General features: G+C 34.1%; 1 long non-coding RNA gene across 3 annotated transcripts; it reads right to left on the reverse strand.

The window, feature by feature from the left end:
* Positions 1-11368: 11368 nt before the first annotated feature.
* Positions 11369-13610, reverse strand: LOC139880141 (uncharacterized). 3 transcript variants are annotated; one of them, XR_011770978.1, is made up of 5 exons: positions 13505-13610; positions 13310-13424; positions 12962-13021; positions 12553-12656; positions 11369-11690 (listed from the first exon to the last, which is right to left on the reverse strand). It is a non-coding gene; the product is annotated as an uncharacterized lncRNA (long non-coding RNA). The 3 variants fall into 3 exon arrangements; XR_011770984.1 differs by having other exon boundaries at positions 12553-12684; XR_011770990.1 differs by lacking the exon at positions 12962-13021.
* Between the last annotated feature and the right edge of the window lie 12449 nt (positions 13611-26059).

Below are 26059 nucleotides of genomic sequence, written 5' to 3' on the forward strand. Positions count from 1 at the left end.
GCAAGGTATTCGTTAATGACTTCAGCAGATACTGAATCATTTGGATTCTTTGAAGGTAGGTTTAGTCTTTGTGATTTGTCCACAGCCTCATTCATAGTTTGCTCAATCCGTTTTCCAGTTCCAAACCTTCTCTTTTTCTGAGCTTTGCCAACACACTATTTTTTTATTATCAAACTTTTGACTGTTACGGTTGTCTACAGTTTCTGCTGCTTCATTCAGCTTTTTCAAAGTTCCAAGAACTAGTTTGCAGTTTAAGGTGTTTTTCAGAAACTTCACATTCAAAGTATGTAAGTCCAGGAGATAGACGTTATATGTACACATATATCTGTTGGCGTAGACATGCTGCAAAATTTCAAAATACTGATTGCGGATTCCAGTAATTGACATGACAATTCTTGTTACAAGATGCGGATAAGTAAATGATGGGGTTTCGATAAATATAATGATTTTTCAAAAAATCAAGGATCAATGAAGTTGTTGGTAAGTTTACTGCTAATGTGGTGGAATATAAACGATTTCCCGGTAACGATGACGAAGGGCAATGGTTATAATGAGGCTTATTCGAATGAAAAATGGGTGTGACAAAATTGCCTATTTTAGAAGGGATTGAAAAGTTATTTTAGCTAATAAATGCCAAAAGGTCTAACACAAATACGTGTTAAATTATGACTTTGGTTTCAAGAGTTTTTCAGGTACATAACTGTGGGTATCATGTGGTTGGATCATCATCTCGATTGTTCATTGTTTGGAATGTTTTCAGAAATTTCGGATGGTTTGAACACGGATTGTATATATGATGTTCTAGCACAGTTTTGAAGTCAAAGTATAGCTTTGAAAGATGTAGGAATCTAAGAGTGATGATATCGGTTATATTTCGACTTGGATTCTGATATGTTAAAATCAGAATATGTAATTAAATTTGAACGAGTATGGTTGTTTTGATTTCTACGAAAGAATATATCTCATTGTGAAAGTAATGAGTATAATTGATGATTGCTGAATCAGATTCGAAGAATGTAACATATTAATTGTGACTTTATAAATCTCTCGGGTATTACCTACCCGTTAAAATATTCTCACTATTAACAATTTGTACAAAAGAATTACAATCTTCATGAAAATATACCTTTATATATATTTTCCTTAGAAGTAATCATGGATTTAATGAGTTAATCATAATATTAATCTCATCTGGTTTTCGACTAGAACTAGAACATATAATCTTTAAAACTTTTAGAAACTACATATTCTCTGCAGAATATTTCTTTGATGAAGTTATGAATCAATACTTCATCATTTGTTGTTATTGGTATTCCTGTGTATCTACAGGGCGTATGACACCGATGTTCGTGGAACGGATTGTAAAGTTGAGGTTTACGATACTGTTGTGGTTGATGGTGGTAATGGTACTGTTGATGCCGGTGATGCTGTTGGTGCTTGTAACCTTTGCACCATATTTTCTAAAGCCACTACCCGAGCGCGAAGCTCGTTGACTTCTTCTATTACACCGGGGTGATTGGCGGTTCGGACGAGTGAATGAATAAGATCCAGAATTTATGATAGACGAAATACTCTGGAGAGAGAGAGAGAGAGAGAGAGAGAAAAAATGGTATCTCGAACAAGTTCGCCGGTGAGTGCTTCGGGTTCATCGCCAATAGGGCAATGTGGTGGATGGAAGGGATCACCTTCTTCTTGTCTCCAATGATTGAGGAGGCTACGAACCCATTCCCAATTCATCCAGAATAGATGATGGCTGATTGTCTGATCCATTCCGATTATGCTGCTTTCGGAGCTCAGGTCAAATTTCATATCGGAATAGCTGTCGAAATCTGAGAAATTCGAACTTGATACGTGATCCATCTTGTATAATCAGAGAATTGATTTTTGATATGAGATAGATTATAGGATTTAGTTTGGTATTCTCCGATACATAATTTACATATGTATATATAATACCAAAATTCCATAAATTACGGAGAAATTTTTAAAAGATGTCAGGAAAAATTTACAGTAACCGATATGCTAAGATATGTATTAGCAGATACGCTAAGATATGAATTTTTTCTATACACTATTCATGCAATAGTTGCAGGTAAACGTGTCTAGACTTAAGAATGATAAGCATGTAATTTCTGACAAGAAATGATAAGCAAAACTCGGTAAAAACAGATACGATCATAGTCCAGACTCACTAATGCATCCTAACAATTACCAGTTAAACACACTAATGTAAATTCTGGTTCCCTATGACCTCAAGCTCTGATACCAACTGTGACGATCGCTCCAAATCCATATGGACGAACACGTCATTCATTGATTTCATTGCGAGGAATTTGACCTCTATATGATACGTTTTGTAAACATTGCATTCTTTTGAAAAGGCATACCATAAATGAATATTTAATTCTAAGGTTTTCGACATCTGATGATTTCTACATATAGACAATCACCGTAAATAATAGTTTACAATAATACTTCCGTTGAAAATGCAGTCAAAATGGATACATGATGATGGTTTTGTGAATGCAACGTTTTCTTGAATAAAGCATGCAAGACTCCATGCACATAGCTTGTATCACATATAAGCAAACAGCGGAAGACTTCTAGGGAACCTGAGAATAAACATGCTAACAAGTGTCAACACAAAGGTTGGTGAGTTCATAGTTTTAGTGTTTCGCATAATCTGTATATAAAAGTGGATCACAAGATTTCAGTTGTTTCATCCAGAAACGTTTATCAAAATATTCTATGAAATTGAGCACCCTGGTAACTAAACTTAACGTATATATAATTTATACCCTTTGTATAATCATCTTAATAATACACGCAAACCAACGTGTACGCTTCTCAAATAGCATACGTCCGTTAAAAGGCTAGTGCTCTAGCTCGGACGGGGATATCAAGCCCTATGGATCCATATACTACTAATCGCGCCCACCAGTTCTTATAACCGGCAGTTACTAGTTACCACAGCTAAGGGATTTTCGGTTCAAACTCAGTGTAGAATTTAGTATGTACTTGTATCCATTGTGTTTAAAATAAAGTGCATGTATTCTCAGCCCAAAAATATAGATTGCAAAAGCAATTAAAAAGGGAGCAAATGAAACTCACCTTAGCAGCACATAAAGTTGTTCATCGTAATGTGACCGAAACTCGGAAATCAAATAATCGTAGATTTCAACCTAGAGAACATATGTTGGTCAATAAATGTCTATCAAGCTAGGTCAGGTCATAGTGTATCACAATCCTAATGCTCGAGATCGACATACAAAAGTTATCCAAAGTCGTTTCAAAAAGTCAATTTTGACAGTTGCTTAACCAAACGAGACGTGTTTTATATAAGGATTCATTTACTCGGCTGGTAATATTCAAAAATCCAGTTTATCAACCTTACAAACAAGTTGTTTAAATATTAATTGCAGATTCAAAAGCAATTCCAATTATCGTCAATTATAATTCAGTTGACCATATCTTTTGATTCGTTCTTCGAAACTATTCGATATCTAAATGAAAAGTTATTGATTTTTCGCTAGCTTTCCAAAAACATATCATATACCTTTTACCAGTAATATATGTATTTAATTCATGATTCATTATAAACTGTTTAGCGATAAAATTTAGCATACAAGCATGTATAAATATATATACTCGAGCACTAGACATGGATACACAATTAATATATAAAAGATAAAATATAAGTGCTTGCATATCAATATTGAGATTCAATATTGTAGAAAAGTACGTAGACGCAACGGAGATGATAAACACTAGGTTTGATTCATATATATACCCCCGAACATTACTCATAACCTCCTTGGCAATAACCCATAATTTCCTTAGCTCTAGCTTACTCGTAAACCATTTTTGAAATCGTTTAGACATAACCTCGTCGTAGTATTTTATGTATAATACTAATAATTATTATACTACTGATAATAATAATAATAATAATAAGATTAATAATAATATTAATCTTAATAATAATAATAATAATAATAATAATAATAATAATAATAATAATAATAATAATAATAATAATAATAATAATAAATATAATAAATATAAATATAAGAGTGTGAGAGAGAGATGGATGGAATGCATCAAAAATCAGAAACGATCGAGCTTTTATACATGTTTGTTGAATCTGATGCCCATGCAATCGCATGGGCTTTCAGTGCAAATGCCATGCGATCGCATGGCCTGTCTGGACAGCTCACTTTCGTTTGTTTTCTTGCTTGTCGACATATTATTTAATTATATATATAATATATTTAATTTATATAATTAATTATATATTATATTAAATTCACATGCATAGTTGACTTGTACTTTTTGTTCCGATAAGTCGTACATCATTACTCGACTTATGTCCCGGTTCCGGTTTTTCGAACGTCCTTTCGTACGCTGATAAAACTTGTACATTACGTTTCGCGACTCGTACCTTTGTCAAAATATAGTCTTAAATTGTCCATAAACTATACCACTCGAGATATAACTTATACTTTTGAGTGTTTTGGTCATTTACTTCTATAAATCATCTTCTCGTTATTTGTTAATATATATATAATAACAATTCGTTTTATGACCAAGTTAATATTATATTTTATCGTATTGTTAAATATATATTTTCAATATTAATAAACACGTTTTAAATTACATATCGCAAGTTTATTCATATCTAATTCCAACAGTTAATATTCCTTATTATTGTATGTGTCCAAATTACGTTATTTAAACAAACACTTTAATATTTATTTCGAATATCGTTAAAAATGAACGCTTTCTTAAATCAACGTGGACCTCACAACAGAGACTCGTAATAATATTATAATCCTTAAGGGATTCAATAAATATCTTTTAATTCAATCGTTTTGCATAATCTTTTATCTCCGTAGTTAAATATATCAATCAGGTAATCAAACCAATAAATTTTAATTCACAGTATCATATACTCAACACTTTGTTACGTTTTCAAGTTATAGTATATGTATCTATTTACATATAATTGTTCACGAATCGTTGAGAACAATCGAAGGGTAATTGAATAGTTCAAAATTTTGAGATTCAACTTCATAGACTTTGCTTATCGTGTCAGAAATATTAAACCATATTGAGAATTTAGTTCAGAATAAGTCAAAATTTTCCGGGTCATCACACAAGTGGATGAGGAACTCATGATATTATATGTAGCTTAATATTTGGATCCTTAGCCGATGTGGGATGAGATGAGACAACTCAATACTAAACACGCCCCCCTCACACGAGGCGCAAATTACTGCGGGCGCGGTCCCAACATCATATATTTGGATCCTTAGCCGATGTGGAATGAGATGAGACAACTCAATACTAAACACGCCCCCCTCACACGAGGCGCAAATTACTGCGGGCGCGGTCCCAACATCATTCCTTAGCTCTGATACCATGTGAAATAATAGTCTTGAGCTCAATTCAACCCCAAAAGTTAACTCAATGATATGAGAAACCCAAGCTATTATATGTAACTTAATATTTGGATCCTTACCCTATGTGGGATGAAATGAGACAACTCAATACTCAACACATGGTATCAGACTAACTTCGATCCTCACGATCAATTACAAACATAATTTTCTTCTCTTCTTTTTATCCACAATCTACTATCAGTGTTCTCATAATTTTGTGTATCAATTAACTCTATTGTACATGTTTGCATATTAATTTCTTATCCCCAAAGAGTATAAGAGATTTCATCTACTTTTGTGTCCACCGCCTCAACTTTCTTATCGATTTTCTTTTCCTATTTAATTTTTTATCGTCATATTTGTTGAGGATTCTTTTCCCAATCATTTATTTTTCTATCGATAAATTTAATTCTCCATTGTTTATATGGTTTCTTTTTCTATTTAATCCACTGACGTACATACATGTGAAACATTCTTTTGTTTAATCCTCCACTGCCACATAATATCGTCTAAAGTTCTTTCTCGTTTCTTTTGTTTTTTTAAATAAATCACCATGAAATCTTCTTATGCAATCAGTCGCAATGGTGGTCGTAGATGTAGTTGGATTAATTCTGCGTCAAACCAGAACCTCAATTTGAATCACTATAATGGTGGGCCTACTAATAATTATAGTCCAAGACCACCTTATTTGACTACACCACATTATAATTGGATTCGGCCCAACAACACTTCTACCGGAATTTTAGGCCCAAGACTGCAACAGGCAAGTTCAAGTTATGCTAATAATCATCCCGACGAAAATTGGTACATGGACACCGGTGCTTCCTTACACATGATAGGTTCACTAGGAAATCTCTCTCCCTATTTTAATTCGCGCATTAATAAAAATATTATTGCTAGCAATGGTCATGCTATACCAATTAAAGGTTACAGACATACCACTTTACCTCCTCCCCACGCTCCTCTTTTACTAAAACACGTCCTTAATGTACTAAATTTAATTAAAAATTTGTAAATGATACATTATGTATGATGGAATCATTGGGGCTAGTGATGTAAAGTAACACCGTTGAACTTATAGGTAGGAAAGAACAATCACTTAAAGGATCCATTAGAGTAAAAAATATATAATTATTCTTCTTCAAAATCATATACTCGATATTATTATTTCCGAACCATATATTTTAATTAATATTTAAAGTACCATGTTTTGTTAATTACTTTTTAAAAACACTACCCTCTTTAACAAACACGTAAATGATAAATAATTTTAAACTATCTATTTTTTTTAAATATGTTTTCAAACTACAGTTGAACCTCTATAAATTAATAATGTTAGGACAGAAATATTTTATTAATTGATCGAGATATAATTATATAGATAAATTAATAAATTATTAATTTAAAAAATTGGCTTATACTTGTGAGCAACTCTCGAATTAATGTATCGACATTCGAAATTACCATGTCCGTTGAGTTTACCTATTTGATGAAGTTGTGGATGTCGTTCAAAATCTGGTTGATGATGAAGTTGATGATGATTAAGTATCCATGGAACCGATCACTCCGAAAGAAGCATTACAAGCAGCAACAACTCTACACCATTTTTTGTTGCAATACGAGAATACAATGCTTCACTTTTTAAGTGCAATGAGGGGATTTAAATATGAACTCGATATAGATTTGAAATTAACCAAAAACAAGTAACTATAGATTAATGTTTTACTAGAAAATTCTAGAATTTTAGAATATTTTAATAATTATTAATTTATAACTTTGTTATGATTAATATATTTACATGGTCCAATTTTATACTACCCTCAAAGTTGAACGAGACAAAATATTAATTTTATGAAGGTTATTAATTTTTTTTTAATTATATGGAGGTTATTTAGTACGAGGATACAACTCTACTAAATGGCCTATTTCTAAATGTAACCAGAAGACGTCGAAAGACCCAAAAACCCAATCCGCCTCGTATATTTATACTTGTTATCGCTCGATACCCCAACCTTAAAATCAGAAGCATCTGACTCTGTTGCACCCGTAAACGAAGACCAGATCCAGCTACAAAATTAAACGAATTAACCATAGGTAACCTTCCTGATTTACAATTTCACCATTTAGATCACTTTTTCTGTACTCTTTCGATGGTTAATCGTTGTTAATTTCAGTTATAATCGATCAACAACTATTGGAATTTGTTTAACAGGAAAGTTTACGGATCTTTGGCTCGTGCAGGTAAAGTGATTTAGGTTAAACAAGCTCGTGTCAGTGCCGTATGTTTGGCTCGTGCTGGTTAACAAAGTACTCTATATATACGACGTACCAATTGATCAGTTTTTTTTTATCTAACTAATTTACGTTACACAAGTTCAAAAAACGATGAATCCATATAATGTTCACCCCAACATACTAAATCTACCACCAGATTTGTTAGCTTGTGTATACGGTCTATTGGCTCAACATCCACCACCAAACTTGGTAGAATATTTAGATGGGAAACTGATTTTTCGTTATAACACACATTATATGGTATGGACTATTTGTCCTTCTTATACTCGGAATTATCACTACTCACCAAATAATTTTCACCCCAACATGCGAAATCTACCATCAGCCTTGGTAGAATTTGTATACAGTAAGTTGGCTTTACATCCACCCCCAAACTTGGTAGAATATTTAGACGGAAAATTGATTTTCCGTTATAACACACGCTGTAGGGTATGGGCGATTGGCCCTTTAGATAGTCGGAATCATTACTACTTACCAAACAGAAGAAAACGAGAAGAAGATTCTACCCATAATGTTGTACATGGTTATGGTTTATCCAAAAATCAAATACTAAGCCATTTACAAGTGAGCACGTTCACAACTAAAGGCGAAGAAGTTGATGGTATGTGTGCAAGTTGTTTGCGCGATTATGAAGAAAACGACATCGTGGGTGCATTGCCATGTCTGCATCGTTATCATCTCAACTGTATTTATGGGTGGTTGTCACATAAGAATGTTTGCCCAATGTGTAGGTCTACAGCATTGCCCATCTAGATTTACATTGTTCATGTTTAGGATATAGTTCTTGTTTATGTCAGTTTTGAAATACTGGATTTTGTGATTTTTGACAACTTTGCCATTTGAGTAGTTTCTTTAATTGCTGCTTAAACTTTATCTGTTTTGCCGATAGGCTATGTCTTAGGATTGGAAATCTATATTCTTTTAAAACTAATTGCATGATACTTGTTGTGCTCTGATATATAGAACGAGAATTTGGTCCGACATTATATTATGGTTTGGTGATTGTTTGGTACATAGTACGGTTGATGTTACAGTGGCTGTAAATGTATATTACAAAAGTTCGCTACATAAACATCATGTAGCTTGAATTATGTTAGCAATAAGCGTTTGGTTTGGGGTTGTGTGGCCTGCGTGAAATCCATGCACGATATACCCTAGCCTCGAGTATGTTGTTTGTAACACCCCAATACCGAAAGAGGAACGAGAGGTCACATTTATTAGTAATATTAAAGTCTCGTAATGATTATTAATCGTAAATATTTTATTTAATAAAAATTTAAATCTTTTAACATGTTATAAATCCAAACTAATAAATGAAGGTAAGTCTCTAGGTCATCTGCATGTCTTGAAGCTCTCTCACTCATCCCAGATTACCCGAATACATGTCGCGGGAAAAGAAAATGCGGCTGAGCTAATTGCTCAGTGCGCGGATGTAGACAAATATAATATTAACTAGTTAAAGACCCGCGATTTCGCAGGTTTTATGGAATGCTGATATTGAAAGATAATCTTCAAAACATTTCAAAAGTTCAAATGTGTAAAATAATAAATAAAAAATCTTGCTCAATAAAACTACTGGCTTAAATTTGAAAGTAGAAGTAATCAACAGTGCAGTGCGTATCTGCTAATAGATTCGATGTATAAAGTTGCAGGCGCTGATATAATCTTTTGGTGTTTTTCAATTCTTTGGTGTAGTTTCTCACAAATTTGTTAATTTTATTGATCTTTTGAGGTGGTAATGAGTTGTGAATAATGTCATATTCTTTTCTCTTGTAGTGAGTATCTTTTAGATCTCTGACAAAGCATTTTCACATAAATGGTCATCATTTAAAAATCATAACATTATATTTTGCTACAAATATGTATATTATTGAAAAATATTCAAAGCTGAAAATGTATTGATTGGTTTGCATGATCCATAAAATTTTTTACAATACTTAGTTTTCAAACTAAACTTGACATACAATAAGAAAACATTAACAAAAGAAAATAAGTTATAAATGTTGTTACAATTAAAGATATTTTGAACTTTGCTATAACAATTTTAGTTAAAAAATAATTATCTTTAGTTAGTCTTACTTTGAGTATATCCGAAGAATGCATCCCACCAATAAACATAACATAATGTTTGATACGTGTTTGTTCAAGGTGCGTGAATAAGTTAAGTGATGGTGGATGTATAGAACTATGTACAATCATGTTGGTAAATTTCAGCTGTTGTGTTGTTAGGGTGATGGCATAGTGTGTTGCATAGTTATGTAGGTACATATATGTACCCGCTACATACATACATATTGTTTCAAAAGATTGGTGGCGTATATTTAACTACATATAAACAGGATACTTTCCTAAGTAGTTGGTAGATTGGAACATTAACTACATATTGTTTGAAAAAGACAATAGCGTGTTTTTGTGCCGCTTATGCAAAGAGTTCATCCTACTTCAGTTGCGTTTCTTCTTGGCGATTGTTTCCTGCCTGTCTATTGTTGAAAGGAACTTGTTATATTGAGAGTAATGGTTCAGTGTTTTTGGTTGACGATGTTTACCGTTGTTTTAGAACAGCGCTCGTTTCGATCCAGGTTGAATGTTGCTGATGTTTGTTACTGCCCTGCTGGCAGGCTGGTCGATTATCTGGGGTGTCTGCAGTTGTGCGACTCCACCGCTGCAACCTGTTATAGAAGTAGATATTTAATATGTGATTTGTTGTTGCTAGTTATGTTGTAAGTCTGTGTTCCTTTTTTACCTGTTGGTCGTTGCGTTGTTTGTTCTAGGTCGAATGTGTGTTCGATGAAGAACTCTGGTGGTGTCTTTTTGGGAGTGGTGTATAGGAATTGCAAAATTATTTTTTTGTGGTGGATTTTCTTGAGGATATTTGGTATTTTGTATGCGTTGTTGTGCTATCAAGTGCATCCAAAATACGGGGTACATATTTAAACTTATTCCACAGTTACCAGAACATAAAATAATAAACAACCTAACTTTTTAGCTCTAATAACCAAACACCAACTGAATCTCTACAGCTGATACGAAATGAACAAAGTTTGTGTAAACTGAATCGTGTTTACAATATGAGCCCACAATAGGACGCCGTATAATTCATATTGATACTCGTGGAATGCAGATCCAGTTTCGACAATTTCCTAACCATGTATTCATGCCTAATAAATATAACATTTACATATATCAAAAAATGATGCCACTTGTCAGAAAATCAAATTTCCAGATATCCATATACATACATAAATTCATAAGAGTAATAAATAGTACCTTTCAGGAGACATGTTCCCATATAACAAATCTTTAATGGCGTTAGATGAGCCAAAACATTGAAAAGTAAGTGGCACAATATACTCATATAAACAGGTAAAACAATTGTTCATGAACGTAATAGTGTTTGCGAATCAAATCCAGCCCAGCCTAACCTTTTTTTGAGACAGAACTAAAACTATTTACCAACCCAAATCAACCACTTTAAAGTTCAAAAAAGTAGATTACATAGCATAAAATTTGACCGGTAATTAGGGAGTAAAGGGTAAACTCATTCCGTTAGATATATAGTTCCTGAAAAATGTAATATACTCAAATAAAAAATAATTATGCTTTCATAGATTCAGTAACAATGGGATCTTCTCTTATTTCATTTGAATAAAACTGAAAGTAATACAAGCATACCTTATTAAGCACATAGATCACTTTTAACAGGATAGTGATTATACATGAATCCCATCACAAGTAATTACATATAATGATGTAATAAATAAATAACCTATGTGAATATTGGTGGTGGATATATTCGTATTAAACCATCAAAATCTTACAGACGTCATTCTAGGCTAGATTTTCATTAAAAGGTATCTATGTTATGGATATATAATATAGGTACCAGGACGTTGGTGTTGAGTCATTGTCGTGATCAGCTTCTTGAATTAGAGATTGCTTTCCGTCACTATTCTCCTGAAAAAACAATATCAGTCTAACAGCTTGGCGGTTTGTATGGAAAAGTCAATTATCAGTAAATCTTATAGTAGTACATGAGACAAGAAATGGAACTTAAAAATTTAAAGTTAATCTTATTTACGAATATTTTTTTGATGAATAACTGGACAAAGTAGCAATTTTAAATCTTATCATCGTTTTTTGCACATTCTGTTTGTTTCCCCACCACTATGGGTTCAAAATGAACTTAATGAAGTAACATCATTATGCAGGTCAAAACATCATATTGACTTCAGCAAATAGAAAATAAAAACAGAAACAAGAAGTGCGTTAGCTGTCAGCCCAAGATGACCCATTGTGGGCTACAACAGTTATTGTATTCATTATTTACTTTACTTGTCTATTTGACCCGCCCTTTTTTGCTAATTTTCACAATCTTTCTCCTACCCGTTTTACCTATTTCACAGTTCTTCATAACTTTTTGTCAGACATTTGTGCTTTTGACAAAGCAATAGTTCTTTTTTTTTTTTTTTATTCAGGCATTCCTTAAACAAGTTTCCCTCTTCTTCAAAACCAAATTTTGATTTAGAAATTCCTTAACGACCTCATGCAACATTTTAGTTTAACTGTATGGCCAATCCACCTGGTATGAGATTACTCATTTTGATAAAAAAAACAAGTCTTGACCAATTCCCCAACCTGACAGACCCGCCCACATTGCCAGAATTTTCGGGAGCAGCAAGATATTCACTAAAAACATTATTAAGTAGAGGGTTCAAGCCAAGACTTTAAAATTGCAAATAGATTTCATGAAGTAATGAACATAAAATGCATAAAAAAATACAACAAATAGAGAGCCTTGGAATGGTTTAACAGTCACCTAAAGTTTCTTTGCAAGATCTTCGTGAATCTACAATCCAATCGAGACGTTATGTTGGCAGCAATTTCCGTAGGACTGGTGAAATGGTGAGTAACCTCCTCCAACTGGAAATAATCCAATAAAACGTGAATTCTGTTTAAGGTTGGAGAAGAATTGTATGTATAAGAATTCAAGAACACGAGAATGATAATATATGTAACGTAGCATAGAAAGGGTTTCACAAACCACCTTTCATACCGATAAGTCATAAAGGATTAGAGAGTTATGTAAAAACTAACAATTTAATAAAAAAAAAATATTTTTTAACAGCATGAAGATAAGCATTACACAATTAAACGTTCATATCAAATTGAGTAACACAAATATAGTAAATCAAAGACCAACCCATCATGCATTAATCAATCAATACCTCAAAAATACATTAAAAGCATCAAAATTTGCAAGAACCAAGAAAACCCCAAATGAGTACCTGAAACCAAATATCCGAAATTGAAACTAAAGTATCGGTTTACGGTTCCTGTAATCAGTACCCGCGTAAGCAGTAAAAGTGGACGTTATGAACGAAACGAATGACAAAGTAAAAGTATGAAAATCATCTGAGCAAAACATTAGTGGTAACAAAAATCACGATGAATAAATGTAAACTATGATTTCAAATAATTTAGTATCTAACGATTCAAGTATTACACAGAACCTAAATCAATCAACCAAAAAGTTACAAATATATACATCAACAAAAAATTAGAATCAAAATTACCTCCTACAGAGAACCCTAAATTAATTAACGGAACGCACGTACGTTATGATTCAGGATAATGAAATCTTCAGAGAAAAGGACGGCTTCATGGTATCATCCGTCATATTCTTCGCACCTGTGAAATCAACGAATAGAAAATTGAACATTTGGATTTGGGGCGCTAGATTTAGTGTTTCTCTTAAACGATTTTCTAACCTGAATGGTAGATGATGAATTTGGTAAATGTAGATAATTTGGGAGAGAAAGTTAGGGTTTGGTTTTTCATGAAGGTCGTGGATTATATTATTTCATAACTGATACTCCCGTGTTTTTTATTATTGAAGGGGTATTTTAGGTAGTTTAAAAATCAAAATTGATTTATTAGCTAATATTAACACAGGATTATTTTGAACCATTAGATTAAGGGGTATGTGAAAATCTTTTTTTATCTAAGCGTTAAAAAGTGATTTTTGAAAATAATTATTAGCTAATAATGACTGTCTTTTAAGGTATAGATTGATTGATAATAAAACTTTTATTTTAGCACGATAAGAGTGAAAGGAATATAAATAATTTATACTTTAATTTCAAAATCTCCATCGAGTATCACCACAACACCAGAGTACAAAAATAAAGGCCAGATTAAAGAAGGGTCAGTCTATACCGAGTACACCTAACAAAACAGAATATCATAATCGCACACATCGGTGCCAGAACATATCACATATCATATACCAAAATCACACACTGGTCGCGAATCCAAGTGTCATCCTAATCGAAAGGTGTGTATGGCACTACATCACACGACCGCTCTACACAATCATATCATAATATATCCTAGGCTGCATCCATACGCCTCCCAAATAAACCAAACGCTCTTCCACGAGCAAATATAATAAAGTGGAGACGCTGTGAACTAATCACACCGCCACGGGTAGTGCCAAGTCATTGGTCGCCACAATGACAAGCTTGTGATACCTTCACAGTTAGTTGACTCGGTATACCTATCTCATGTCTAAAATCTAGGGTTCTATGATAGCACAGTGAACATACCAACCAACACCAGAATTATGTTCACAGTACATATGGAACCTAATGAAATGAATTAAGAACGCTCGAACTAAATAAGTTCATCAAGTTTATCAAAAATTAATTAGTTTCTCATAAAGGTTTCCTCAAAACCATTTTGATCAAAGTTCTCGTAAATCAATTCTCCCACAAATATTTTCTTAAAAGTTTCCACAATAATTCAGGTTTCGCAAATTTTCTCAAATTCATTTTTTGAACAAATATTTTTCTTAAAAGTTATCACAATCTATAAATATCATTTTTTTTTTCCTCAAATAAGCTTAAGTAGATAGTTTAAATTAATATATAGTTTAACTCAAAAATATAATAGATATATAGATCAATCAAAACGCCCAAGCATGAATGAAAATGATAATTAAAAAAGCAGTTCAAGATAACGCTGAAGGAAATAGTACGGACATCCGTACATGAATAAGTGTCTAAAGTCTTCAAAGTCAAAAGGTAACATCAGAATCCCTTGTGAACTCTACATAACGTAATTTAACTGAATTTAACATTTAATTTCAATATATAATGACTCAAGTCCTAATATTATATTGTAAAGTGTTATATGTAGCTAAAGTTTAATAATAAAAAGGTTTTTAAATATTTATCTAAGGATTTTAGCGATAGCTTTATCAATCTGTTTATTTTTATTATGTCTGGCAAACGGGTCAGGTTGAGTCGGTTTGAGTAACGGGTCAGAATGGTTTTGGGTTGAAATGGGTCATAAGTGAAACGGGTCAATTTTTTAAACGGGTCAAAACGGGTCAGGTTGGGCCGGTTTGGGTAACGGATCGAAACGGTCACAGGTCAGTTGGGTCAAATGGGTTATATCGCTTTTTTTTACATTTATTACATTATTTTAATTATTGTTATTTATTATATATACATAAGAACTATTAATAAACATAATAAATGATATAACCATAAATGCTTTCATAAACTTTTGACGGATGAAACTTTTTGTGCTCGACCCATTTGACCCGTTCGCAAAACCCATTTGACCCATTTCTATTTATTGCTTTTTAAGTATTGATACCCATTAGACTCGTTCCTTCAGTTTTTTTATAGGACTCAATAGGTTAGAGAGAAATTCATTTAGATCTTTTTTTTAAGTTTTAATTTACATTTTTAGGCTTAATTTTTTTCAAGACTCAATTGACCTGAAAGCTTGACCCATTTAACCCGAATTTGAGTGTATGGGTCACAATTGACAGGTCTAATTTTTATTTTAGATTTGTATTTATCTAATTAAATCTTCGTTTTCGTTTATGTGCGATATCAATCTCAATTCATTCATTTATTTACTTATATTATATTATTATGTTAAATACAAGCCTTTCAAAAAAAAAAAACTATGTTAAATACAAGGACTTAACTAGATTTGCAAAACAATATCACGGTTCCGTCGTCTTCCTCGTTCTTCAACTATACGTACAGTACATTTTCCATACTTGTATGTTTTGAAGTTAATTAAGTTAATTTAATTTGATAAATTTAATTGAGTGTGATTATATAAACCTAATCATAACATAAACCTTACTATACTATCTTATATTTCGTTGTTAATCAATTTATATAAATCTAACCGACATCGTAACCGATGACTTTTCAATCGGTAAACATGAATACCATATGATTCATAGATCTTACTAACATATTAATATTTGAGATAGGAATTTACCCTTGAATATAACTTTCAATGACTTCGTGTTCGTTTCCTACTCGGCTTCACTCTCTGTTTTAGATCTTCTTTTTCTTCAACAAATTTTCTTTTTCATCATACGTTAATTTAATTTATATTTATGTGGGTTGATTGAATGGATTTGTTCTATTCAAGATGTAGTGTAGATATGAATATGAGTCATAGATATATAGATAAAATACAAGGAAAGTCAGGATGGTTTGAAAGGTAAGGAGAATTAGGAGGGTTTGGAAATGTAGGCATGTAGGACCTAGGATGGTGGATAGTAGGTTGGTGGATCCGATTTCCCGAAACCGAACCGGTACCGATCGGGATTCGCTATCGGTTCCGGTCCTTGATTTTAAGCTAATTCGGTATCGGTAGTACCATTCGGTATCGGTATTTTTCGGTACTGTACCGAAAAAAACGTATTTAAACCGTACTAAATACATGTAAAAATCGAAAAAAATGTAAATTCGGGACAAACGGTATAATACCGAAAATTACCGGTACCGGTATTGGAAAAACGGTACGGTACCGGTATTCGAAATTGAGTAAATTCGGTACCGGTACTTTTCGGTTCGGTACCGGTTCCGTACCGTGCTCATCCTAGATGTACAAAACAACAAAAACGCTTTGTTATTTTTTTTTTAATTTACTCATTAGCTCTATTAAGATTCAAGATGCAACTAATATTATTAGTAAAGAAATTAATTAGTATTTGTGTAGTCATTTATTCATTTATATAAGAACATTTTCATTCGGGCTATTATAACATATGTAAGACCCAAATATTTATTGTACATAATGTATTTATGGTGTACGATGCGTGTATGAAGTTTACGTGTTGCTTGCTCGAACGCCGAAGGAAACTGGACGTTGTCTGAAGTGACAAGGTGTGTACGTATCTTTTCAACCCCAAATAAAGTTTGTGTTGATGTTTCAAAGCCTTACCATTGGAAAGGAAATCTTATTACGTTTCCAACGATATTTGATTCATCGAAAACGGAGCTACGGTCAAAAAGTTATGGCCAAAACAAGAAACTGAAAACTGACCTGAAGGTTGGAGCGGCGCTCCACCTTTCGGAGCGGCGCTCCGAACCCGTCTGATGCAATTTTCAGCCTTTTTAAAAGGCTTAAATGAGGGGTACTTTGGTCTTTTCATTTAGGGTCGGTTTAGGGTCACCAAAACTGATCTAGAACTCCATTGGAGCTCATTTTCACTCATCAAACACTCTCATCTTCAAACCCTAGAGTGAGAGGAGAGTTTTAGAGAGAGAGAGCTCCAATTGGAGAAGAAGAAGGGTGTTTCGGGTCAAACCTCGGGTATTAAAGTTGTTCTACTCGTCAACGGCATCATTTTGGCGGTATTGGTAAGTTCAAACTCCGAACTTCATCTTTGTAATTTGATATTCAAGTTTAGGGTTTTGAACTAGTTAGTTATAAAACCCATTTAGGAGGTGAAATGGGTAATTGTAACTAGTTATTGTTGATGTTGGTGGGTTTAGGGTTGGTTAATGATTTAACCATGTTTAAGGCTTGTATGTAGTGTGTAATCTCTAGTATTAGTGATTCTAGTAGTGTTGAAACTCTTTTGGGTATGTTTGGTTGACTAACTTTGACTAGAGTCAAAGATTAGGGTTTGGTGATGATTATAACCCAATTGTCGATTTAATAAGGTTTATAAACTTAAAACGGATTAAGTTGAAGCATAGAACCGAGTTAAATATGTTTTGGTGTCAAAACTTGCTAATGGCGTGATATTGACTTCTTATGGGTCAAATTAGGGTTTAAGTGTCATTTTGGGCAAGATAGGTGTTTAACACCTATGATTGGGTTTGATTGGCATATTAGGACCATTCTCACTTGTGTTAGTGATTATTGGTTAGTTTGGGCGCGGTTTGTGCTTGGAAGTGCATTTGGGTCAAAATGGCACTAGTTGTCAATTCGGGTTGATTTGTAAATCCACCCTAATTGTGTTATTGTATTTATGATAAATGGAATAGGTACATTCCATCGGCGATTACGGATTTTGGTTTGGCATCCATCAAGACTTCAAGGTGAGTGTTAATATCCTATGTGCATATGTATGTGTAGGATGGGTGCGGGTCGGGCGAAGTGGTTCTCGGTTATAGAGCTCACTTCATAGGTGGATTGATGGACTTGTGTATAGGTCCAATTGGCACGGTTGTGCGTTTTGGTTGACCACCTTTGACGAGATGCACACTTTGTGTGTACATTATCACATGGGCGTGTGATGTGGATTATAACCCCAATGGCGAAGGGTTAATATTGTGAGTGGAATAATTATACGTTCATGTATATGGCGTATTTATTGGTAAATGTTATTGTATGAACCATGTGCCGGTAGTGCCATAACATGTGTGTGATGTGTATTATGATGTGAACCACGTGCCGGTAGCATCGAGTGTGAACCACGTGCCGGTAGCACTACGATTATTGGATGTGAACCACGTGCCGGTAGCATCGAGTGTGAACCACGTGCCGGTAGCACTATGATTATTGGATGTGAACCACGTGCCGGTAGCATCAAAGTGTGAACCATGTGCCGGTAGCACTAAAAAAAGAGTGAGACTCAAATGCGTATGGTGTGAACCACGTGCCGGTAGCACCATAGCGTTATGGTTAACCATACTATTTTGTGTTGTGATTATTTAGCATATTATATACATTGTGTTGAGTATATGCTAATGCGGATTTGCGATGATGTACGACTTGTGGTATTGTCGTGATGTAGCTAACCTTATGGGCGTAGCTTTTTGGCATTGTTCACATCGTTGCTTGTGAACTTACTATATTGTTGATGTTGTTAGCTTGTGCTTAGTGAACGTGCGGTATGCTAGGTTTAGCTTGCCTTATATTTGGACGCTCCGGTATGCGTTAATTGATTATTATTGTGGCGTGTCCATTTTATGCATATATATGTATGTAGTATATTATCATTCACTAAGCGTTAGCTTACCCTCTCGTTGTTGACTTTTTTATAGATTGCATGGATGCGGAGGCTCGGGTAAGCGGGGACTAGTGGACTCGCGTAGTTGCTTTAGAAGGCTTGCTTTTGGATTGATTAGGATTGGGTAGCGTATCCCCAATCTTCATGCTCGACCTTTATTTTGTATTACAAATCATGTGGTTGAAAACTTGTATTTTTGTACGAAAGTCGTAAAACGGCCGATGTGGGCCCGGTCTTCGTAAAACTAATTTTAGTAATGGAACGTGTAACATCTACATATATTAATGTATGGTTAAAAGCGTTTTGTCTAAATACGTCGGGAAGTGGTCAAACATTTTCGCATTTCATGACTTTTTGGACAGGCCACTTTGGCGCGCCGCGCGGCCATATGGCCCGCCGCGCCATGTGCTGTACCAGCAAAATAATTTTTTTTTTCTGCGTTATTGGTTGGTTAACGGGTTGGGTTGTTACAACATATCACTCAAAAATGATTTCGTCCCTGAAATTGACCAAAACAAAATTTGTTATATTACCTAAATTTTCGGTTATTACATTGTTTGGGTCATTGGGATTCAAATCACGTATCATCAACGCCTGCTTTGGGATTCAAATCACGTATCATCAACGCCTGCTCCATTCTGCATAAATGATATAAACAAAAAACATCATATTCGGTTATTACATTGTTTTCAAGATGTTTTAGGTAATAAGTGAATGTAAATGTTAAAGTCATTTAGTTTATTGCCCCGTGAAATCACGAATTCCGACTAAGAAACTTGTCGTTGATTTTACAAACATAAAGTTCGCTCAAAGTTAAATATTTATATTTATATTCTTAATAATAATAATAATTATTATTATTATTAATAATAATTAATGTCTTTTAATTTTTTTAGAAGAATAAAATTACAATTTATGAGAGATTAATATTTCCTTTTATAAAAGATTTTATATTATTTTTTAAATTAAATTAATATATAATTATGACATCATCATTATGAAAAGTAAAGGGTGGTTTATTAGACTATATAGATGAGAGTTGGATTTAAGTCGTTTATCCATCCCAAGCTTTCAAACGACAACAATAATAAATTTACATAACTGACCCTCAAACAATGCTACATTTGTCAACTTCTCAGGAGTAAAAGATGTAAAAAAAATTATTTTATTAAAACACTTAAACAAACTTTACCTAAATTTTTAACGACCCATATCTGCCCGCTCGCCACACGTTAAATTTTTCCAACACCACTGTTCAACTCGAAATAATTTTATGAACACAATGCAACTAACTATACGTTAAACGAACACTTTTTAAAAACCGCTAAATATTTCAGGCAATCTTATATATATATATATATATATATATATATATATAGCATAATAAATAATCCAAATTACGCGATTTTTCTTCCCATTAGGTATACTAATTATTAACCACGTGTATCCAAACACACCCACTGCAAACACATTTTTAATTCTGCAAATACAAAACGCTATGTTAAATATGAATATTCAACTCGAAAGGTCCCGCCGCATCGTACGGGCTGATCCGGATCTAGTTATAACTATTTGGTAGCCATAAGTTATATCATGAGCTGCTACACATAACTTTAGCTTATGTTTATAGTAGTAGTTCAAAATCAAAATATAACATAACAAAACCTTTAATTATAGCTGTCAACGCAAATCAGGAGGGATAAATTTAAAACTCTCAGAAGAGCTTAAAACCTGCAGGAAGGAAAAAGAAGCAACAACTAAACATTAAAATCATTAGAAATATAAGCATGGTTAAATTAAAAATTATTCTGGTTTACATTAATATTAATAGAAGGAATAAATCAATTTCGAAAAAGTAAAGGTATCTTATTTCCATTGCTGATCTATCCAAGCAACCAACTATATTTAAATTTTGACCTTTTATGCTAAATCAAAGTAAAATTGCATCTTGTTTTACTTCGTATGTGCATTGTTCTTAGCTTCAAGTATTTCAGTTAGTTGAAGATCGTAAAGCCTGCAACTATGTAACATCCCGCGTTTTTCCGTTAAATTTATTTTAATACCGTCTTTTTTTTTAATAACATCTTTCGTCACCTATATTCGTACACTTCGTTAACTAATGTTCTTGATAATCCCGTTACTCGATTACAACATCTCTCGTTAACTTGCGTTTTAAAAATATTCGATCGGTTAATTCCCGCACCCGACTACAAACTTGAGGGACTAAACTCGCCAAGAGCCAAACTAGTTGACTAGGTCAACTAGTCAACTCCATCCTCCTCCATTGATTTTCATCTCCACCATCTTCATTACTTCCATCTTTTCTCTCAACCTTCAAACAAAAGATTCATCATCTAATTTCGATTTAGCAAGCAAACATCAAAACAAACTACATATTCTTGATCCTCTCATCATCCTCTACGATTTGATACTAACTTCATTGATTTTGGGTAACATTTCTAAAACTCTAGATTTCTTTAAATTCATGTTTTTGACTTGAAATGTTGTTAGTTAGTGTCTATGGCTCGTGTATAACATGAATATATGATTTGTATGCTCGATCTTGATGTTTTGGTGTAACTAGCTTGAAAATGAAAAGTGTATGCTTAATCTTTGATTTTGGATGATCAAATGTGTTAGATTGTTAAAGTTCATGTTTTAAAAGTGTTACTAGCATCATTAGCTTCATGTTGATGTATAGATTGATTAAAGAAACTTCATAAACGTGATTATTGATTTTGTGAACTTTTGGTTAGGGTTTGATAGCTTTAAAAAGAACTTTTGATGCGTTGAATGCTCGTTAATGTTATTAATAAGTGTTTAGTTGTATTACATGTTTGATTACCTTCAAAACGGCATATCATATGTATAAATTGGATTCCCGGAACTTAAAATGCATTTGATGAACTTGAACTTTGAAAATAAACCTTTATTGATCAATTGACGAGATTTCGGCTATTGTAAATGATGTTTGTGATTGATGAATTGTGTTTAGTTGTATTCCTTGTAAAAATACCTTTCCGATGATATAAGACACATGTTTTGGGTGTTTGCGGGTCAAGAATTGGGTTGGAAAGAGTTTTGGTTCGCGCATACTTTGAAAAACAGAAAAGGGTCTGCCCAGATGGTGGCGCGGCGCGCCCCATCCCCGCGCGGCGCGCGAACTGGCCTGGCCAGATTCTGCTCATTATGTCCCTTTTCACGTGAAATGTTTGACTAGCTATCGACCTCCGATTCACATGAAACTTGTTCTAATATACTTGTATATGAATAACTAGCATAGAAAAATAGTTCGGGACCCGACCCGACCCCATTGACTTTTTCATTGACTTTGACCAAGTTTGACTTTTAGTCAAACTTAACTAAACACTTATGCAATCGTTCTAGTCTTTCTTTTATACTTGATTCTTGCATGAAACTTGACAACATGATTCACATGCTATACTTTTCGAGTCGTAACGAGCCATAGGACTAATTGAACACATTTCACCCGACCTTGTATCGTAACCGGTTAATTGACACAACTTACTTGTTTAGGTCAAGGCTAAGCAACTTTCATGCATACGTTACTTTGTGAAGTACTTTTATACTCGTGCACTCGAGGTGAGATCATAGTCCCACCTTTTCAACAACTTTTATTCTTTTAAATCGTGGGCTGAGAAACATATACATTATATACTTATATACATTTCACATGTATATATACTTTTCATACTTTTATACTTTGAACACAAATACGAATACAAAGATACAGACGAGTTAGAACCAAAGTCCTCAATCCAATTATCATTAGTTCCACTTGCAGGGTGTAAGTGTAAGCGAGTGATTATGTTGTGTGGCCATACGGGTTTAACGAACCCTCATTCAGACGGTTCGCTACCGTTAGTGGATGAAATATAATTTCAACGTGCATAGTGTATGTTCTAACACTATATTCAAAATTCAGAGGGAAGATTCAGTTAAGCTTTGGTAATTGGGTGCTCGCAATACAAACTACATTCTTCGGAATAAATACGATTTGGATAATCATCTATACAAACTATTGTGGTTCAAAATATACTTTTACAAATACATTTATGATCTCACCAACATTTTTCGTTGACAGTTTTCTACATGTTTTCTCAGGTTCATACTTGGCTACTTGATACATGCTTCCGCACTCTTTGATTACTTGATTGGAGTCAACCATGCATGCATACGCTAGGGATAGCACTTTTGGATTCAAACTTTTGTTTACATACTTACGCTATTTATAGCAACTGTGTTTTTAAACTAATTATGTCGCAAGTTATTTCATTTATACTTTATGACTTTTGTAAACTTAGACTTGTTGTCGAACGGTTTTGTAAACTAAACTTGCAAGTCTTGTACCTTTCAAATGAATGCGACATAATTTTGGTCAAACGAGTCTCATATAGGGACTACGACCACGCAACGGGACCTAAGTTAACGGCGCCGTCAATAACGGTTTTGGTTGGGTCGTTACAAGTGGTATCAGAGCGTTGGTTGTAGGGAACTATGACGTGCATTAGTGTGTCTAACAGAGTCGTTAGGACGCATTAGTGAGTCTAGACTACAACCGGATAGTTAGCATTTGCATTCTGACATACATTTGCTATAGATAGCACTTACTTGACTACTTGTGCATTATACTTGAATCATTCTTAGGAAAACTTTTTAATGGTACCCAACCTTCATCATACGAACTCGTATTCCGCCACTTTTGGTAACACACGTGGATTCATGATTCATACGCGTGAGAATGACGACGACTTCATTAGTCACACTAGTTCGGGAAACGCTTCTTTAGGGTTGCACTAATCCTTTCGATTCAAATACGAGTCACGTTTGAGACGTCGTTACATTTTGTTCATTTTAGATCTTCACGATGACACGAACCTGAATCTATGGAGTGATGTGGGAATGGAGGTATGATTTGTCGTAATATAACGACACTCGATCAACGTCGTTATATTACGGTAATTCATGCCAAAGTTCTAATGACACGTGATGGTGGTTAGACTCGATCAACCTAATCACCACCATGTGTCATGTACATGACTTCATCCTTTCATGTTTGGACATCTGAAAACTCCAAAAGTACTGACAACCACCATACCAGGGACACATCTTCGATTATTGTCGAACTATATTTATGCTTCCGAATGAATGACGAATTCTCCCAACTTTGACCATACGTTACACGTGTATACTATCTCGTCCTCGCACAGTCTTATTGACTAACTACAACTTACTCGTTATGCTCGCATCGAGGCGGAAACTTCTCTCGCCTTACACTCGTAATTCCGGTTCAGGAAATCTTTTATTTTAAATTCTCAATGGAGAGAGACTCTTCACGTTATGCTAGTATTCGCCTCGAGGGTGAATAGTCCCGACGAACGTTTTTGGAAACCGATAAATCTTCCGCAACGCAAATTTCTTGAGAAACTTGTTCTAACTAACGTTTTCGAGTCCTAACGGATTTGTTTAAATATACCTTACGGAATGTACTCCGTTTCGGACCGAGATCCTCGTTTCATTTCTAGACTTCGGAGTGCCTCACAAAAAGCCTCGGGACCACGTTTAGACATGAGTACCGCGTACCATCCGCAACCCGACGGACCGAACAAACATACGATTTAAACCTTAGAATCCATAATACGAGTTGTATTACTAACTTCAAATTTACTTGAGAAAAGTATTTTCCTTTAGCTTAATCCTCGTACTACAATGATTTTCATTCGAGTTTTAACGTCACACCTTTTGAAACCACATGTGACCGGAAACGTCATCCTCCTTTTTGTCGAAACCAAGTAAACGATGATCAATTCACCGGGGCCGAGCTTATTCATGAGCAATCGAGAGGATTTATTCATATTCAAGCAAGACCCAACGCGACTCGTAATCACCAGGAGCTATGCCGATGTTACACGTAAACCTTTCGAATTCCATGGGAAACCGCGTCACGTTAAAAGTCGCACTTTGAGGAGGTGTAATCCGTTTCGGGAAACATAGAAAGCTAAATCCGTGATATTTTAATCCTTTTGAAATCTTGGGCCGTTTTAGACCCGTTGCTAGCCGTTTAGATTTTCCGGCTCATTTCGAGTCTCCGTTTATCCTACATTCGATGTATCAACTTAAAGACGTGTTTTGCGAAACAAGAACTTGTCATTCCTTTTCGATAAGCTTACTATCGACGATAAACTTCATTCCTAGGAGGACCGGTTGAAACCATGAATTGTGAACCCAAACTTTAAGACGACGTTAAACCCCGACCGTCAAAGTTCGTTGAAATACCCTAGAACGTACTCCTCCCTCACTCGTAGAATTGGCAACACAAGATCTCGAGGAAGATTCAACAACTACTACTTCCAACTAAATTTCGGGACGAAATTTCTTTTGAGGTGTGGATAATGTAACATCCCGCGTTTTTCCGTTAAATTTATTTTAATACCGTCTTTTTTTTTAATAACATCTTTCGTCACCTATATTCGTACACTTCGTTAACTAATGTTCTTGATAATCCCGTTACTCGATTACAACATCTCTCGTTAACTTGCGTTTTAAAAATATTCGATCGGTTAATTCCCGCACCCGACTACAAACTTGAGGGACTAAACTCGCCAAGAGCCAAACTAGTTGACTAGGTCAACTAGTCAACTCCATCCTCCTCCATTGATTTTTATCTCCACCATCTTCATTACTTCCATCTTTTCTCTCAACCTTCAAACAAAAGATTCATCATCTAATTTCGATTTAGCAAGCAAACATCAAAACAAACTACATATTCTTGATCCTCTCATCATCCTCTACGATTTGATACTAACTTCATTGATTTTGGGTAACATTTCTAAAACTCTAGATTTCTTTAAATTCGTGTTTTTGACTTGAAATGTTGTTAGTTAGTGTCTATGGCTCGTGTATAACATGAATATATGATTTGTATGCTCGATCTTGATGTTTTGGTGTAACTAGCTTGAAAATGAAAAGTGTATGCTTAATCTTTGATTTTGGATGATCAAATGTGTTAGATTGTTAAAGT

Source organism: Rutidosis leptorrhynchoides, chromosome 1, assembly GCF_046630445.1.
Source record: "Rutidosis leptorrhynchoides isolate AG116_Rl617_1_P2 chromosome 1, CSIRO_AGI_Rlap_v1, whole genome shotgun sequence".
Lineage (NCBI taxonomy): Eukaryota > Viridiplantae > Streptophyta > Magnoliopsida > Asterales > Asteraceae > Rutidosis > Rutidosis leptorrhynchoides.